We start from the raw sequence: 17,331 nt of genomic DNA on the forward strand, positions 1-17,331 counted from the left end.
AGCCTTTCTCCAGGGCGGATGACTGAATGTGTTAATATCTATATTTACTGCTTCATTCAGGGTGTTTGATGTAAAGGAGGGAAATAATCCTAACAGTGCTTCAGTTGCATACACTCTTTAAGCCTGACGATGTGCTCAGCGCTATCAACTGGAGAAACTCCAGAAAAGGAATCCAGAAATGCCATTTGCTCCTGGATCCTTGCCCAGGTCTGTGACATCTCCCCATCAGGTACAGCTGGGTTGTGTTGGGCAGATATCTGGTATCTGTTCTGCCTTAAAGAAAATGTGTGCTGGAGCACTGCCTGACCTCACCCATCCTTGGGATTAGCTATATTTCCTCATATTCAACCTCAGTTTTGTTCATTGAAAAGACAGTTTCTTTGTGTGCCCCTCACGGGGATGTGGAGAGCTCCTGATTCCTGTTTTCTTGATAACAGCATTTGTGTTCTTACCTGCAAATACACATTTCCTATCTCCTGATGCAGCTTTTCTAGCTGTGGAATTCTCCTCTCTTGATAAAACAGAGGTTTTACCCCAAACCTTTTCCTTGCAGTGTTGACTCTGTACTTCTCAATGTGTCCTTTGTTAGAGCAATAGCACTGGTTTTCCTTTATTCAAGCCAGGGCTATTGTCTACTCCATGCTTCACATAGCAAATGAACCTCTTTGCTTTTATTACAGGAGAGACATATGAAAATCCTTTGCAGAACAGGAAGCAATGACAAGATGTGAGTTTATTGGGTTATTAGCCCAGGGGCACGAAGTTTTCATTGTATGATATTATTAAGGTGGTAGCATCCAAAGGTCACTGAAAGTGTCAGACCAGAGATGCACGTTAGACTGATGTCTTGCAGTTCAAGTGCTGGATCATTCCATTCATTGAAAGTCGTTTGTTAGATTATTAGCCTGATTTATGTTGGCCTGGGCTACAGGCATTTGGTGGTGAGTGTGTTCTTGTTATGTAAGATTTATTGTGCAATTTGCTTTGGTAATTTGAGATCCCACTGCATGTCTGGGAACTGTGATGCAAAGAGATATGTTGCAGAGGTGGAACTGTAGGGGCTTCAGCTTATTTTTTCTGGGTCAGAAGAACTCTCCTTAGTTCTTAGCAAGAACTGCTGATATGTGAGCTCTCATCAAGGTATTGTGCAATTGACACAGGATCAGGGCTCACAGCAAACTGTGGTTCAGCCACAGCAGTCCAGCCATGTGAAGATGTTTGTTGATCATTTCACAGGTCAAGCTCTAAGGGAAGTGGATTAATTGTCTGGTCCTCAGAGGCAGTATTTGATTTATCTTCTATAATGCATCCTAGTTGGTTTTCTATTTCCTCCTAACAGGGGAATATACTCCCAGAAACACCTGACATGAGTGAAATCTACTCAGTTTGGAACTAGGAATTTCTTGAATAAACCACAAAACCAATGGACTTTCCATTTCTATTTCCATTTCCTAATTGCATTTTATTATATAAATGTGATTAAGTTTGATAACAATGGAACCCAATGTACCGAACATTCAGGGAAAAGAAACAAGATTGGAGAGAAAACAACCTTCAACCTTTAAGAGAATGTGGACTTTTTTCTCTTTTAAATAAAACCATCTGTATTTATATTTTGGAAATTTGTCTGGGCCAAATGTTGACAAACTGTACTATTTCCTAATCTGTATCCTGGATGGTGACCCCTCCATGTAGCCAAGCATGTCCGTAGCCTTCATATGCAAAATATGGCCCAAAAAGCCAAAGAAAGAAATTGTCAGGAGTATTTTTAAAAAGAAAAAGAAAGAAAAAAATGAAGGGATGTATGCAGCCCTGGAAGAAATCTGTTCCATATCCTTCTTGAAACCTGGGAGTCCCAGCTACCAGATTAGCCTCAGTGCACTGTAGAGTAATAAACAATTCTCATCCATTTGAAAAATTTCTGCCTTTTTTTCCCTTTATTTTAAGTCAAAACTGGAGACTGAAGCCTGGAATGTGCTTGGGTCCTAGGCTTGTCTCATTTCCACATCCTGATTCAGCTTTAACTGTATTTATGCACATTTGAATTCATATTAATTAATGTTAAGGAAAGTAAGGATGAAGAAAAAGTAGAAAAGATAACGTGGGCTCTAATTCTGTTTAGAGTTTTTAAGTTCAAGCCCAGCCTATAACCCAAATTATCTCTGGGCTGTTACAACTGAAGAAACTGGGGTGCCCACACAGAGGGTTTCAGTTAGCAGAGCAGCAATAATTTGTCCCCAAATCAACTACCCGTCTGAGGAGTTTATTTCTGTGGGATATTGTGAAGGCTGAGCTATCTTTTGAAGCATAGACCCATTAAACATGTTGGTTGGGACCTTTGACTTCAGACATTTCTAAAGATGTGGGTTTCTTAAGGCTGAAAATAGCATGGGAATTAATCACTACCTCCCATGCACTTATGACTCCTGAACATCACCAGCCCTTTGATCTGACCCAATCCATATGTTCCTGTGTTCTTGTTGTCTTCTCACCTCTATTTTAACCTGAGTTAGCTCATTGGGGTTGACCAAACTGAAGTAAAAACATTTTTTCTTTTCAAAATAGCTGTAACATCAGGCACCTTCGTTCAAACAAAATTCTGTTCAAGTGACTCCAGCAAAACTTTGAAAGGACGTAAGATCCGGTTTTATTTTTAAGTTATTGCCTCTACGATGATTCAGATTGACTTGGTTAAAAAAAAGTCCTTTCCTCCTCATGCAATAAATCAGTGTTCTGGCTTTTGTCCCAATGAAGAGACTTTTTTTTTTTCTGTTGCCAGTGTTATCTCCAGTTCTTCGTCATCGTTATAGGAAATGATTGTCTTCAGGGCAGCCTTTGCCTAATCAATCCTTCTGACAGCTTTCAAAGGGCTGAGAAACAAGACCTTTGGGCTGCAATCCATCTCCTCTCCTTTTCTTCTCTGTCTAAATCCCATATATTGGCACAGACTGACAGGGAAGTGATGGAGTCACCATCCGTGGAGTTGTTCAAGAACCGCAGAGATGTGGCACTGAGAGATGTGGTTTGTGGGCATGGTGGGATGGGTTGGGGTTGGGCTTGGTGACTCTTTCCAACCTAAATGATTCTGTGTTATAGGATTACAGTCTCTTCTTCTTCTTCCTCCTCCTCCCACCCCCCTCCCCTGTTAAATGTTGTTTATCTGAAGGCTTTAGAAGGAATCCAGAGGAATTTCAGTTTCAGAGGTCAGCACAATAAATTAAGTAAAGAAAGTGAGTGGCTTTGGTAGGTTGACAGCATGAGTATACGGACATGACATAACATTGTGGAACCAGCTCCTCAGAGACTGTAAATTATCGTGGCTCCTTCAGAATCAATATGGCCAAGCCAATAGATATAAGAGCTGGGGAACTCATACAGAAAAATGTTAGAGCCACTAGAGTCCAATGTTCGTGGTAATTGTGGTGATGGTTCAACTGAATTGCAGACTTTATGTATTACTATCAAGACAACAATCCTGACTCTTCAATAAACTTGGAAGGAGAAACTCCTGAAATACTATGAACAGAGAAAACATTTTTTGTTTGTTTGAGTTTTCTTTGAAATCTGAATGCTTTGAGTCCAATATTAAATGCTTCACTTGAAGTTTTTTGTCTCATTCTGCTTCTCTAGGAAGAGCAGCCAGTGAAAAGTCAATGGGAACGAAACCAGCAGGATCTGGTTGTACCATGTCCTTAAGAAACAGCAACAAGAGATGGCAGCTCAGTGAGTATGGTCTCAAAGAGGCTGTGAAATCCCCATCTTTGGAGATTTTCAAAACTTGGCCAGATGAGGCCTCAGCAACCTGTTAGAGTTTAGAAGTTAGCACTCTTTTTCTGTGGGGATTTGGTCTGACCAGAACCCCTTCCTAACTGACATAGCTGTATTTCTTGTATCTGGTGCTTGGAGGTGTTTGCTGGCAACTCCGCTTCATAGCTCCACAGTCCAAGTTCCACACCAATGCAGAAAGTCTGTTTTCTCATGGGGCTCCATTGCTTTTTGAAGCATTCCATATGCATTTATCTCCCTGCGCTCCCTGCAGGAAGGCAGGCTGGCTGGAAGCATGCTGTGGGGATTGAGGGGCTGAAGAAGTGGAATGTAAACTCCAGAATATTGTCTGAGCTGATTCAATGTGCCATCAGGTGTGAGGATTGGATAGAGATTTGTGGAGCTTGATGCCGAGCCCAGACAGAGCTTGAGTTCACTTAAAAGTATGTCCGGCTAGACACAGCCATTGTGTTGAATCCTGGAACATGAATATCCTGTGCGCTTTCAATAAGAGTCATAAAAGTATTTGGTTTTACAGGTCACTTCATTTGTTTCTGGACCCTGCCTATGATAAATAGCTTTGCCTACTGCACTTGGCTCTTGCAAAGCTGTTTGCTCATGCATGTAGGTGTTCACATCTACCTGAGATGGTTTTTGCCTCTTGACCCAAGTGGTCCAATCCCCAGACTGCAAAGACATGCTTTGTGAGCTTGGCACAAATGGTATTTATTTGAGTTTGCCCTCCAGGCTGCCTCTTGCTCATTAGATGAGGCCTGTGTTGGAGAGCATATATCTTAGCAATGGCATCAAGAGGATTATTTATTTGGAGACAAGTTGAGACTTAGAGCGTCACTTCTGACTGTTATAAATGGAGCTGTTTTCACTTCCCACCATTATTTACGCTGTGATAATATTGCATCAGTAAAATATACCACCCTGGCAGTGTCAGCTCATGATCCCACCTGTCTAGGGCTGTGGCCAAAGCTCCTCCATCATGAATGCTCTGTGACCTGACCTGTCACTGCTCTGTTATGCCACTTCTTTACTCTTGACATTGCAGCAAAGTAGCCACTGCCTTCAACCAACACCATGAGCTTCAAAACTCCCAGTAGTAGGATTAAACTTGAGATACCATCTGAGTTTATGAAACCTGTGTTATAATCTGCTAAACGGTCACCCCTGCACTGGAGTTTATTTTTTTGGGAGCCAATAGCACAGAGGATGTTTCTGTTAGTCTCCATTATTCATGCAGCAATGACGACTTTTGGGCAACAGCCTAAAATGGAGCTAGTGAGCAGACAGCCTGGGGTCACTCCAAGAGCAGTGATTGCAAAAATACACATATTGCTATAGCTGTGCCAATGCAGACTGGTCCATCAATGCCAACCTGCCTTCTATAGAGATCAGTGCCATCAACTCAGCAGCTGAGACACAGCACATATCCCCTTCTTGGCAATCTGGCTGAAGGGGTCTTGTGGTCTCCTGCCCACCACAGATCTTCTTCCATCAGGAAAGCAGATAGGCAGCAAAATACAGCAGTTTTAAAGGCATGGTGAATCCAGAATAATCCTACCTCAGGCTTGGCAAGACATAGCATTGCAGCACATTCCTTCATCATTGTAGCAGGGCTGGGGCTTTATGGCCAGACGATGCTGGCAAGGCAACAGAAAGTTAGCTTGTGTTTTTTGGTGAGGGAATAAAGATTAATGCTACTGACTGTAAACTCAAGGTGAGGAATTTTAGGAGCGCAAAAATGTCCTGACTCTGGATTATTGTGCCAGAAATTAAGATCTTCTGCACAGATTACAGTGTTGTCTTTCCAGTATAGTCAGGGCCTAAAAAGTACCTCTCATCTGAAAAGAATAATGTCTATGAGGTAGCATATCCGATCAGACTTGGATGGTTTTGCTTTAGGTACAGGTGTCTTGACTCTGTTACTGCATCCGCAGGGTGGAAGGATTCCAAGGCTGAACGGCTCATCATTCCCCAGCAACTCATACCAGATGCTAAAGAAATGAAAAGAAATGAAAGTCCGTGTTCCCTGGGACAATGGTATCAAGGTATTTCCTAGGCTTTTGTTTCATTGCTTGAAAGCTTACACGTGTCTTGGGCTTTTAATGAGTTTTTACTTCGGTCTGAGGGGGGACAGGTGGACGTTTTGCACTGTAGCTGGCTGTTATTAATTAAAATGAGGACTGACAACATTAAAACCAGAAGGGGTGAGTCCAGTGAGAAGGATGAGGGTTTGAAAAGGGGTTGTTAATGTCGAGTTCTCTGTTGGCAGCATGTCAGCAGCAGCCTGTCAGTCATGGTTATGCTTGTGCAGGCTGTGGTTGTCATCTACAATAAGACAGAGCTCTCGGTTCTGCATTGCAGCTCCTTTACATCAGCCCCAATAGGGCTTCACATCAGCTCTTCAAACCAGCCAAAACCATCTGGGAGAATCTTGGGTTGAATTTGCCACAGACTGAGACAATATGACTACCCATAGACATAATTATTGTGTTTCTGAACCAATATATTCCTGAATGCACTATCATACCTAGAATATGTGGAAAGAATGTATTGATGGTGAGTTAAGAACCTAAAAATGTGCTATTGAATTCTCTATTGAGATTCAGTTACCATAAACAGTAATTAAATAGTTATTGGTCTATCCACTGGCATGAAGAACATTGCATACTGTTATGTTTTCCACAGGCAAAGAGCCAGGCTCAGGCCAGAGTCAGTCTTGGTGCCTTTTATTTCATGCAAAGGGAATCACAAACATGAAGCTTTCCTTCAAATCCCTGCAATGAGAAATCCCATGGCATCTCCCATCCGAAACAAGGATGCCTTCTGTCTTTTGGTGTCCTTCAGCAAGGAACAGTATAGGCTACACAGTAGGGACAGCCAAGCGACAGCTCCTCTGGCCCTTGGGATATGCCATTACAAGGAGTTCTTGTTCCCCAGAATGGCCCCATCTTCTGGCACATGTCCCAGCTCATTGAAATGGTGGGTGGATGCCCAACTCTGCTTCAAGGAAACAGCAGAGCCCACGGCCACATCCCAGCAAAGCAGTAACTTCTGTTTACTTAAACTTTTCTCTCCCTGCTTTTCCCCTGCAAGCATCCTCCCATCCCATCCCACTCAGGCTTGAAGTGACCTCAAGCACTTTGGGTTGAGAAAGGAGGAAAAAGGTAACCTGGCTATGCAACCCCTTTCTGAGATACTGAATTCATTAGTCTCTATTATGAATGTTCTGAGACAGTCATTTCCAGCTTCAAGTTTAACAACAGCTGTGCCAGCACTGAGATTCTTATCGGATGGTGTCTCTCCCTTGGGGAAGTATCATCTTCACCTTTTCCATGTTTTTCTTTTTTAAGCAAAGATCCTTTGCAAAAGAAAAAAAAAGATAATAATCAAAGCAGCAATAATCAGGGTTTCCAGAAACAGGGTCTACACTAACAGGCTGGAGGTTCTTCAGAGCCTAGAGCTGAGTGTGTTCAGGGACCTGGGGGGGGGGAGGAGACTAAGACGTTGGGAGGAATGTGCAGGGTTGACAGCAGAGCAAAAGGCATGAGCCCAAATTCACTGCTTTAGCTGTTGGTTCCTGCAGCTCCTCTAGTGCTTCTGGTGAATATGTTGACAAGGTTTACATGTAAAGGTGCTACAGAGAGAGGATTTGTATAAATAGATGGAGAGGTTTGCTTAAAATCAGCTGTCAGGCTCTGGAGGCTAATAGTTTCCATCCCAAACAACTGTCAGAGCGTTCAGCTCTTATAAATCTCAGCTCTGTGTTCACCGCTTCAGTAGAGATCTATGAAGAAAAAAAAACACAGCAGAGAATAAGCAGAAGACGCAGCCAAGACATCAGTGATAAAGTGGAGCAGAAAAGGCAGCTGAAGCCTTGGACTGCAGCACAGGACATTGTGTGCTGGAGTCAGGAGTGGCTCAGAGAGATCAATATTTCTTGTCCTGCCACATGCCGAAGCACTGTGTCACCAGTGGGGAGAAAATCCATCACGTAGATATGTGGTGAGTGATACTGTGTGACATGTTGATAACAGTGGATAATGTCGTGAGTCTATGAAGGAAGATATATAGACCATATACTATCGCTTAAAATAATAAGCTATTTGGTGAATGGTTTTTCCCACCCCTGAATCTGCATTTTTTTGTGTGCTTCTGTGCTTTGCCTGCCAGTTCCCCTCTGTGTTTCACTCTCACTTTCTTCTAATATATCCTGAGCTGTAAAGAAGAACAAAACTTGTTATTCTCCTGACTGATAGTGACAGTTTCTTGATAGTTTATAGATAGGCTTGGCTGGGAGTAATATTTTGTACCAAGCAAGGGATTTGTCTCACATCTACCCAGACTTTTCCATTGCCATGGATAGAAGAAGCACAGGCAAACTGCCTTGTGTATAGATGAAGACCAGAAAGTCTTTGCCTCTGTATTCGGATGGAGGTGTCTGAAGAAGGGATGGAAGGATGAAGGCATCTGGTCCCCTTCTTCTTGTCCAGGAGAGACCATGGGTACCAGCTGTGAGTTTTGGGATAACACAGCCACATATTACAACTTAGAATCACAGAATTATTAAGGTTAGAAAGGACCTTTAAGATCATGATCCAACCATTCACCTCCCAATATTGCCCACTAATCACGTCCCTGCAGTGCCACATCTCGAATGCCTCCAGGAACAGTAACATCACCACCTCCCTGGCCAGCCTGTGCCAGTACCCAGCCACTCTTTTGGATAAGTTATTCCTAATGTCCAATCTGAACCTCCCCTTACTCAGGAGCTGAAGAGAACTTACTGCCTAGCTATAAATTCTGAATTTTTCCTCTATTTATTGGACTACTCACTGGTCTGCTCTGCCCCGTGGCAACACTGTCCGGTTTATTCTGGAGCTACTTCAGCAGAATTAATTTCCTATGTCACATGTTCATAACAGGTCAGGCTTTGGCAGCTTTTTGGTTGTCTTACTCAAATATGGATATTTACTTTTGGCCACAGAATTAGCTTGCTCAGAGTTTTTATGATGTCTGTTGGAGGCTTCTGTATTGCACTTTTGCTTGCAAACCTGCTTTTGACACGATGATTTGATGACAAAAGGGGTTTCTGTTTGCTTGGAAGATGCGATCATACAATGGTAATGGGACCGTAAAATGATTGCTGGGATAACATTGGGCCACAAACTACAAATTAGCTGGCAAAATGTACAGAAGTACTCATACTCAAGCAAAATCAAACTTTGCTTGCAGTCTTTTGGGAGAAGGAGCAAACAGAGAGTAACCCCAAAGCAAAGAAATACATAGTGAGACAGACCCAGGCAGTAAGAGTGAAGTGAGGTGTCCAAGCTTTGGGACCTTGAACACATCAGCTGTCTCTAATACTGGACACTGAGCCTTAGCAAAACCCTGGAATTGTTTTTAAGACTGTGTTTAGTGTCCAGCCAAGGAACTCCATGCTGATTTTTTTTTTCCACTATAGCTGGCAGAAATGCAACAGATTATAACTGCGTATGAAAGATTGCACAACAGTCTCCCTGTGAGCCGAGCAACAGTGGAAAGCAAAGAGCATCCCAGATACATTACAACTAAGGTTTAGATGAAACTGTTCCATACCTATGTATACCTGCCATGAGTGTCTCCATGTACTGGATGCAAGGACAGAGATTCATTTTTACACATTTACAAAAATGACTGTGAACATATCAGGAAGACTAGCTGATATCAGCAGAAAAAATAAGTTTTTGATTATTTTAGATATCAGTCATAGGTAATGTTCCGTCTATGGGTAAGTGAATCATTACTGTAAAGCTTGCTGTAACCTTTTCTTGAGTAATCATTGCAGACTAACAGAGCTGTACATGAGTGATGGGCAATTTGTTGACTGCTTTATGGTGCAGAGAAATTTGGATGAGATAGAGTTCTGATCTCATGTAATTTGAAATTGCTAAGGTTGGGAAAGACCTCTAAGATTATCTAGTCCAACCATCAACCCGCCACCTCCATGACCAGTAGACCACATCCCTTCTCAGTGTCCTTTCCCTGTTCTCACCATCTCATTTGTTCACAGAAATACCGTGACTGTCTTTAAGGAGAGGAAAAAAAGAGAAGCTAACACCAACAGGATAATTACAGTGGAAGTACAGAGGTCAGATAAATCTTATAAGGTAATAAGTAAAACAGAGAGATATGTGTAAGTACATATAAGTATATATATATATATATATATATAAGTAAAACGGAGTGAATCAAATCTTAGCAGTAGAGAAAGAATTCTCTTTAAAATTAATGAGTTTTTAAATCAGTGATGTGTTGTCCTGTATCTCAGTTTCTATGACAGGTTTCTGTTGTCTTTCAGATTACTTATTTTTCACTGCTGTTCCCATAAACACTAAATTTATAGAAAATATGTTCTTTTTTTTAAATGTTAGACTCGTCTCAAGTGAAGGGAAAGAGGAGAAAGGATTTTTCTTCAAATGCTTGCAGAAATATACAGCTGAACAGCATTTGGTTTGAAGTTCACATATGCAACACTCTCTAAGTTACCTATCATAAATCTGAAGCTGATAGTTTTGATTGCACATTTCTACAATGCATTTTATGACTCATTTCCAGGCAGATTTATAGCCCTTACAGAATACTAGATGAGTTAGTCCACATACTTCATGTCAACAAGTTCTATTTTCTTCTCTGAAATTTCTGCTGGTTAAAATTAAGCCATATTGCATTCAAAGTACATTTACCCTTATAATGTTTGAACTGTTCTTGGTCATCTTTGAGAATTTGATGAAAATGGTTGAGGGTTATGACTCTGCAGATGATAAGCAGTAAATGAAAGCTGATATCTCCATGACTTTCAACACCAAAAACAGGTCTTTCTTTTGTATACACATTAAATTGACCACCCGAGTTTTGAAATGATTTAAGTGCAAGGTGAAGCCTATGTAGCCTACAAGTGTCCTTTCCAAAACAATCCCAGAAAGAGAAACAGAGAGAGGAGAGAACAATGCGGCTCTTTGCGGGCTAACAGATGTGAAACCATCTACACATGACAGAGTAGCCAACAATAACCTAGCACAAATCATGAGCAGTTGGAAAGAAAAATATCTTTACAGTAGGCTTTGAATAAATGCTGTGGCTTGGAAACAAGTACAGATTTTGCCCAGATATTCTGGCTGATGCTTTGCCTTTGCTGGGCCCTGTAGGAAGGTCCCATCACCATCATTGCATCATGTCTTACCACCCAAATGTCTGACATGTATCAAAGCCAGGCAGAGTAAGAAAAACACCGTGTTATTTGTATTTACTTGCGAATAAACATAAACGTGTTTATACTCATGTCCAAAACCCTTAAAATCTTCTGAGGACTGACTAAATCTTTTATAACCCAGTTACCCTTTGGATTATTCATGAACACGGGACATGCAGGCACAGGAGGCAGCTGCCCAGGATATCACATCACTGCTTGCTGCAACTACAAAGCTAGCATGTGTTTTACATGCACTGTTGTACCTGACTCACACAGGATGTGGCTTTTTGGAAGGCTTTCCTTGAACTCATAGTGTGGAAATCCAGTCTACTAATCCCTACAGAGGAATAAGCATTTCCCATGTGGTGTTGTAAGGATGGTAGCTGCATCCACAGCATGGTGAAATGAGTGGCTGAACCAGAGTAAGGAAATGATGATGCCTTGGTCTTCTGAGCAGGCCATCCACTGGGGATGTGTTGCTGCCTAGAGGGGGAATAATCCATCTCCTATTCTCCATGCAAGGGGAGAGACAGGCATAGTGCTGAGATCTGCTGGGATAACATACCTGGAAGATTCATCAGACATTAAGAAAATGGTGTGGAGAAGTTTATGTTAGTTTATCCTGGAGTTGTCCTTGCTTACCAAACCTGAAGCGTGCTTGGAGGTAGCAGCAGCAGAAGGACATTGCAGATGGGTTGGCAAATGCATCAAATGCCAGCAGCAGCCGTGGTCCCACAAATCTATTCACTAATCCACCTTGCTGCAGAGCCCAGGAGAAGCTGGTTTTCAGAGAGCTGCTTCAGAAGCAGAGATTTACGTTGTGTTTGACAAGAAGAAAGTCCATTTCAGCAGCTCCTGTTTGCATCTGGCTCTTTGCACAGAGGCTGTGCGTTTGCTTGCTTTCCAGTCCCACATGCTTTGCTTTGGCTATGGGGATCATTTGCCCAGGGACATAGGGAATAGCCCCCGTTCAAGGACAGAACATCTTGTTAAAATTCCTTCTATAAAAACGACAGTGACTTTTTTAAAGGCTGTTGCCTGCCAGTTCACGAAGCAGAGCTAAGAACAAATTCCTCATGTGCAGCATATTTCTTTTTACGACCTGAAAGGCAGCACACAGTGCAGTGTACAGATTTTCTTTTGGCAGCACGGATTTATTTCACTCCCAGCCCCTATCTCTAGAAACAGACGATCTTATGTTGTCCTTTTTTTTTGTTTGTTTATTATTTCTTAAATCTTGGTCTTTGCAAAGTGTTTATTTTAGAGCAGCCAAGGTGCTTTGGTGAAGGGTTGTCAGAGACTTTTAGGCCTTTGTGCCTCCATGCAGCAAGGAAAGAAGCACTGATCATCCCATTTCTGCTTGTTCTCTTGTGACACGTTGTGTTTTTGCATCATACACATCATTGACCTCATAGCTAACTTTTCCTGGTGTTTTCCCTCCATTTTCCATCGCTGTTGTTTCCTATCAATGTCTTTGCACCTCCATTCTCTTTTGCAGCATCCTGCCCCTTCTCTTTTTTTGTAAGGCTGAGTATGGGATTTGTCAGAAACTTTCCCTTGAAAGGTTGTCAAAACCATTGAAAGTGCTTCTGACACAGCTTGAAAACAAAAGGTTCTTTGTTTTCTGTTCTGTGTTTTTCAACAAAGATCCAATCTTTTCACCAGCAGTAAGTGGTGTTTTCAGTTCACTTCCCTAAATACTTGCAGGCTCTCTTTTTCCTATGAATCTCTCTAAGTAACATATCTAGTAATCCTATTTCTCGTGTTCGCACCTGGAAGTGTTGCATATCTTATCTGTCTTGCCCACTTTCTTGTATTTTTTATATATATATATTTTTACCTAATCTAGCTTAAGCTGTAAATTCTTCAGGGTGAAGAAGAGGGCTACATTTTGGCAGCCTTTGTTTGATAATATTGACTTAACATGCCTTAGATTGCCAAGAATGAAAGCAGCAGGTGGTACTTTCTGCTCAGTGCAAGTTCACATTGAGAGAAACTGTGGCTTTCTGCATTTTAAAGGAGATAATGGCTTCAAGACAGAAGAACGTGGTGTTCTTCAAGCCCCTGTTCTGCAGCTATCCATCCTGGTCGAATCCTTCCCTTCCATTCCTATGTAAGAAATAATGGTCATCTCCCCACTCGGGTGCCTGAACCTACTTGAGACTCTCATAGTTTGAGCCTGATATAAGAAGTCATTCCAGAGCACCTAAGTGAGCTGAAAATGCAAATACTGTGTTGGGTTGGTAGCATCCTGTGCTGGTTTAGTTTTCCTCAATGACTGGCCAGGTAGACAAAGATATCTTCATAAGGGATTTGTCTGTTTTTCAGTCAGTTTCGGTGAGGCTATCACAGATTGCTATCTGTGAAAGGAGAAGTGCAAGAATAAGAGTTATGTTTGCAGCCTCTGAGATATGTGGAAGAAAACAAGCCTGGAACAACAGAAATGGGCTGGTATTTATAAGTTCATGCCATGGCTACGTCCTTGCAGAGATGGAATCTGTTGTGTTGATATGAATTCTATGAGTTTCTATCAAAATCCTGGGCTAACATGATCCAAGATGCCATGAGTTTGTGAAGTGTTTAGTTCTTATTCTTGAATCTATTCCAGTCACTGCACTTGCAGAATAATCGTTTCTCAAGTCAATAGGCAAGGGTTGATAGTTGGACTAGATGATCTTGGTAACCTTTCCAACCTTAATGATTCTATGATTCTAAATTTGAATGCAACTCCTTTCAGTGGTATTCTAGGAACAGTGGCAAAAAAACACACCCAAAAAATGAGATCTAAAGATGGTCACGCCTATTATTATGTGATGAAAGTCCTATTTCTGTCTTAAAACGTCACTAATTTTTCAAGACTGATTTTCCACTCAAAGTGAGAAATATTTGATTATTTCCAACTGGAGAAATATATAAAATAACAAAGAATTGTTGAACTTGATAGAGCCTCATGGCCGGTGGTCTGGCAGCTGCTCAGACAATACAGTTGAACACTCAGACAAAAGCATCTTGGAGGGTTTTAAAAGCCTTTCTTAGAAATGGATATATGTGTGATTCGGTTCACCTCTTTTCCCCAGCCATGACAAATAAATGTTAGCAGTGTCAGGAGGAAGAGTCCTGGTGAAGGATGGGAAAGAAAATACCAACAGCCCTGCCCTTGGAAGAGTGGGAATGTTTTGAGAGAGGCATTAAAAGAAAACCCCATGTGTTTCCTGCCCCTTGGCCAATTTTTTTTTTTCCCATCATTGAGGAAGATGAACCTTTTTCCTCTTGGGGAAACAGTATGACCCTATAAAGGAGCAGTTCCAGAACAGATTCTGTAGTTTTTTCTCTGTATATGGGAATTTTGTCCAGGGTCAGGGTGATTAATGACAGATATAATTAATTTAATGTTATTCAAATCAGTTGATGAAAACTGAAAGTAATGAGTAACTGCGGAAGGAAAGATGCGCACTGTGGTGTCTGTTGTAAAGTCTAATTTTCTGGAAACAATGAATAATATGACTTTTTCAAGGGAGGATTTGATGAACATCCAGGCTGAAGAAAGTGGTTTCCTACACTAATCTGTGCTTAGAATCAACAGACTGCAGCTCTCCATTATGGACTCTGGATTGGAAGGACTCAATTTGTTACCGCTTAGACCATTTGTAGAACTGTGGTTGCTGCAAAAGAATCTAGGTAAGATGACACCAAAGGTTCCTTGCTGCCAGCTCGCATTTCTAAATGCAACTAAAGGTGCATTTGTATTTAATAGATCTAACCATGCTTCAACAGCTTATCTAGCTGGGAGTGCTGAAGTTTTATACAGGAAGACAAAATACCAAGAGAAAAGTGGGTCAGATCTGTCCTGCTAACATTAGATGTCCATGGGGGAAGCAGAGGGGACCGAAGTGATGGGCTATGGGATGATGCACGTGAATGACTGGAGCTGCTTTAGAAAGTGCAAAGCCAGAGCTTTTTGCCATTACTGAAGTCAATTCAAGCTTCTTCATGTTTTCCTCAGTCCTATTTTTCAGTGTGGTCTAGAAGTCTATCAAGGATTGCGGCTTAATTTTCCAGTGATTTGTCAGGATAAAAAGATGCCATTTCCACACAGCCTGTTGTTCCCAGTGTAAATATGTTTTTAGGCACGGAGAAAAATAATTTTACAGAGCAGAGAAGCTGCAAACCCTTCTGGCAGTATCTATGGCAGCAGAAGTGCTCTGTTTCCATCACTTCTATTTATGGAAAACCAAAGACGATTTATCTCCTTGATTCCCATAAGACTTGCTATAGCTTAGTCAGGAACCATGAATTATTGCTTAGTAGGAGTTATATCAGGGAAACTGCAGAGGCTGGGGAGAGGCTGTGCCTCAGCACACAGCTATACTGTCTATCCTGGTTCTCCAGAGGGACCCTGGAGATACCTTCTCCTCTTCCTTCTGAGATGTTAGATCAACTAATAGTGGAAATGAGAATTTCCTCTAGAACTCAGGTTCAGATTGGATATTAGGAAAACTTTCTTTTAAGATAAAGTGGTGATATGGTGGCACAGGCTGCCCAGCAAGGTGCAGGAGTCACAGTTCCTCAAGGTGTCAGAGGAAGAGACTTGGCACTGAGGAATGTGGTCAGTAGGCATGGTGGGATGGGTTGTGCTGGGTTCAGCAGTCCCAAAGGTCTTCTCCAACATTAATGTTTCTACAGTCCTATGAACTCCTTTTAATACAACTGATCTTAGGTTTTGTATCGCTGATGGTTGGCTCCTATAGAGTGGCATCTCCATATAGGAGAGCGGAGAACAAGCAGAAACTTACACAGCTGCTTGGGTCTCCTTTGGTCCTGGCAGGGGCAGATGTGACTTTTTTCCCATAGACATTCTGTCACTGCAGAGGTTTTTTTCTTTCTTTTTTTTTTTTTCTTGAGAAATTCCAGACCAAAAATATATTAAAAAGGGGAACATCTGAATTCTCCTGGCTGGACCAAGAGAAATTCCTTGTGGTTTCAATGGTTAGACTTCAGCTATGTGCTGGAACAAGGCCCAGTTTGAGGAGAGATGGAGGGATGCACAAATGGCACCGAGACCTTCGGGAGCCTCTCATAAAGGCTGTCTGGGTCTCCTTCAAAATATGCATGCCTCAGCTCAAGGATATACCACGCAGAGCCATGCTGGCCCTTGTGCTATGCATCCTCTGACGGATGCTGCTTGCTATCATGAGATTTACCCATTGATGATGACACTTTGGCAACCACTGAGTTTCTGTTTTATTTTTGTTTACTGTGTAATAAATGCACATCTATTTATTTCTGCTGTTAGAACCTTGCATTGGTTTACAGCAAGTTTCTGAGGTTCTTTGGCAAAAATAGAGGGCAAAGTGCAATTAATTCTGGCTTTGTTTAAAAGAATAACCCACAACCCAAAAGACAGATTATTTATTTATTTCCTAGAAGATGTGTTCCTAGAAGATGCTGAAGGACATGTGGTCTTCTCTGCAGTATCATCCCAGGAAGAGCACAGGAACTCAAGAAACAGGGAATGAGGTATATGAAATTCTTGCTTTAAAGAAGCAAAACAAAACAATATTTTAAAGATTTAGGGAAAAAGGTGAATGTAGAATAAATTCTCTGGCTTTTCAAGAAAGACATCGTGTTTTTAAAGTTAAGTATTAGAGGAAAGTGGCTTTTCTTGCAGAGTTCTAGAAGTGGGGAATAGAAAGAAGCTCCTGATCTATTTCTTATGGAAGATTTCACCCTACTCAGTGTCTCAACAGATGTTTGAAATTATATTACTTTGAAAATCTGGTATTTTACTAGTTCCGAGGTTTTCTGTCAAGAGGGATCGTCCCATCACTCTGGAGTTTCCCTATGTAAGCACCAAGTTTGCAAGGAAGAGTGTCTGGGACTTTTCCTGTTGCTATGAATACCAGTCCCAAGTGTAAGCTTCATTGATGTCTTAAATAAATCATACTGACCACAATGTCAGATTAATCTTGTTTTATCTGATTTCTAAACCCAGTAGTTTGGAGAATTAATACAGCTTTGGGAAAATCAAAAATCTCTGTGATAATTCTTTTGTTATACATAAACTCACTCAACAAAGAGTGAAGTCATTTGGATCGATTCATTCTTTTCCAGGCACTTTTGGATCCAGAGGAAACCCACCAAGAAGAAAGGTGTGTCCATAGCAGGCTAGCTGGTATTTGACTGGTTGGGTATTGAGTCATGTGTAATTGCTTATGTAAATGCACAGATGTTGACTATTAGCTAGGCAAATTATATGGGCAAATAAAGTATCTACTGCATCCCTCAGGATCTTGCCATTTTAGAGGTGTTTGTAACTGAGAGTA

At 41.5% G+C, this 17,331-nt stretch overlaps 1 protein-coding gene and 1 long non-coding RNA gene across 2 annotated transcripts in view; both read left to right on the top strand.

Moving 5' to 3' along the window:
* Positions 1 to 7,266: 7,266 nt before the first annotated feature.
* On the top strand, positions 7,267 to 13,933 carry LOC107319396 (uncharacterized). The gene is made up of 2 exons (XR_001557802.3): positions 7,267 to 7,782; positions 9,830 to 13,933. It is a non-coding gene; the product is annotated as an uncharacterized LOC107319396 (long non-coding RNA).
* Positions 13,934 to 14,642: 709 nt separating this feature from the next.
* The window catches only part of LOC107319395 (hepatocyte nuclear factor 4-beta-like), a 44,576-nt gene continuing 41,887 nt past the window's right edge, over positions 14,643 to 17,331 (top strand). The window contains exons 1-3 of the mRNA XM_085551882.1: positions 14,643 to 14,686; positions 16,433 to 16,525; positions 17,120 to 17,157. The gene's annotated coding sequence lies outside the window, so the exon portion shown is untranslated. The remainder of the gene's footprint in view (positions 14,687 to 16,432; positions 16,526 to 17,119; positions 17,158 to 17,331) is intronic.

This window comes from Coturnix japonica, chromosome 6, assembly GCF_054131305.1.
Source record: "Coturnix japonica strain WE chromosome 6, WE-NBRP24, whole genome shotgun sequence".
NCBI classification, from domain to species: domain Eukaryota; kingdom Metazoa; phylum Chordata; class Aves; order Galliformes; family Phasianidae; genus Coturnix; species Coturnix japonica.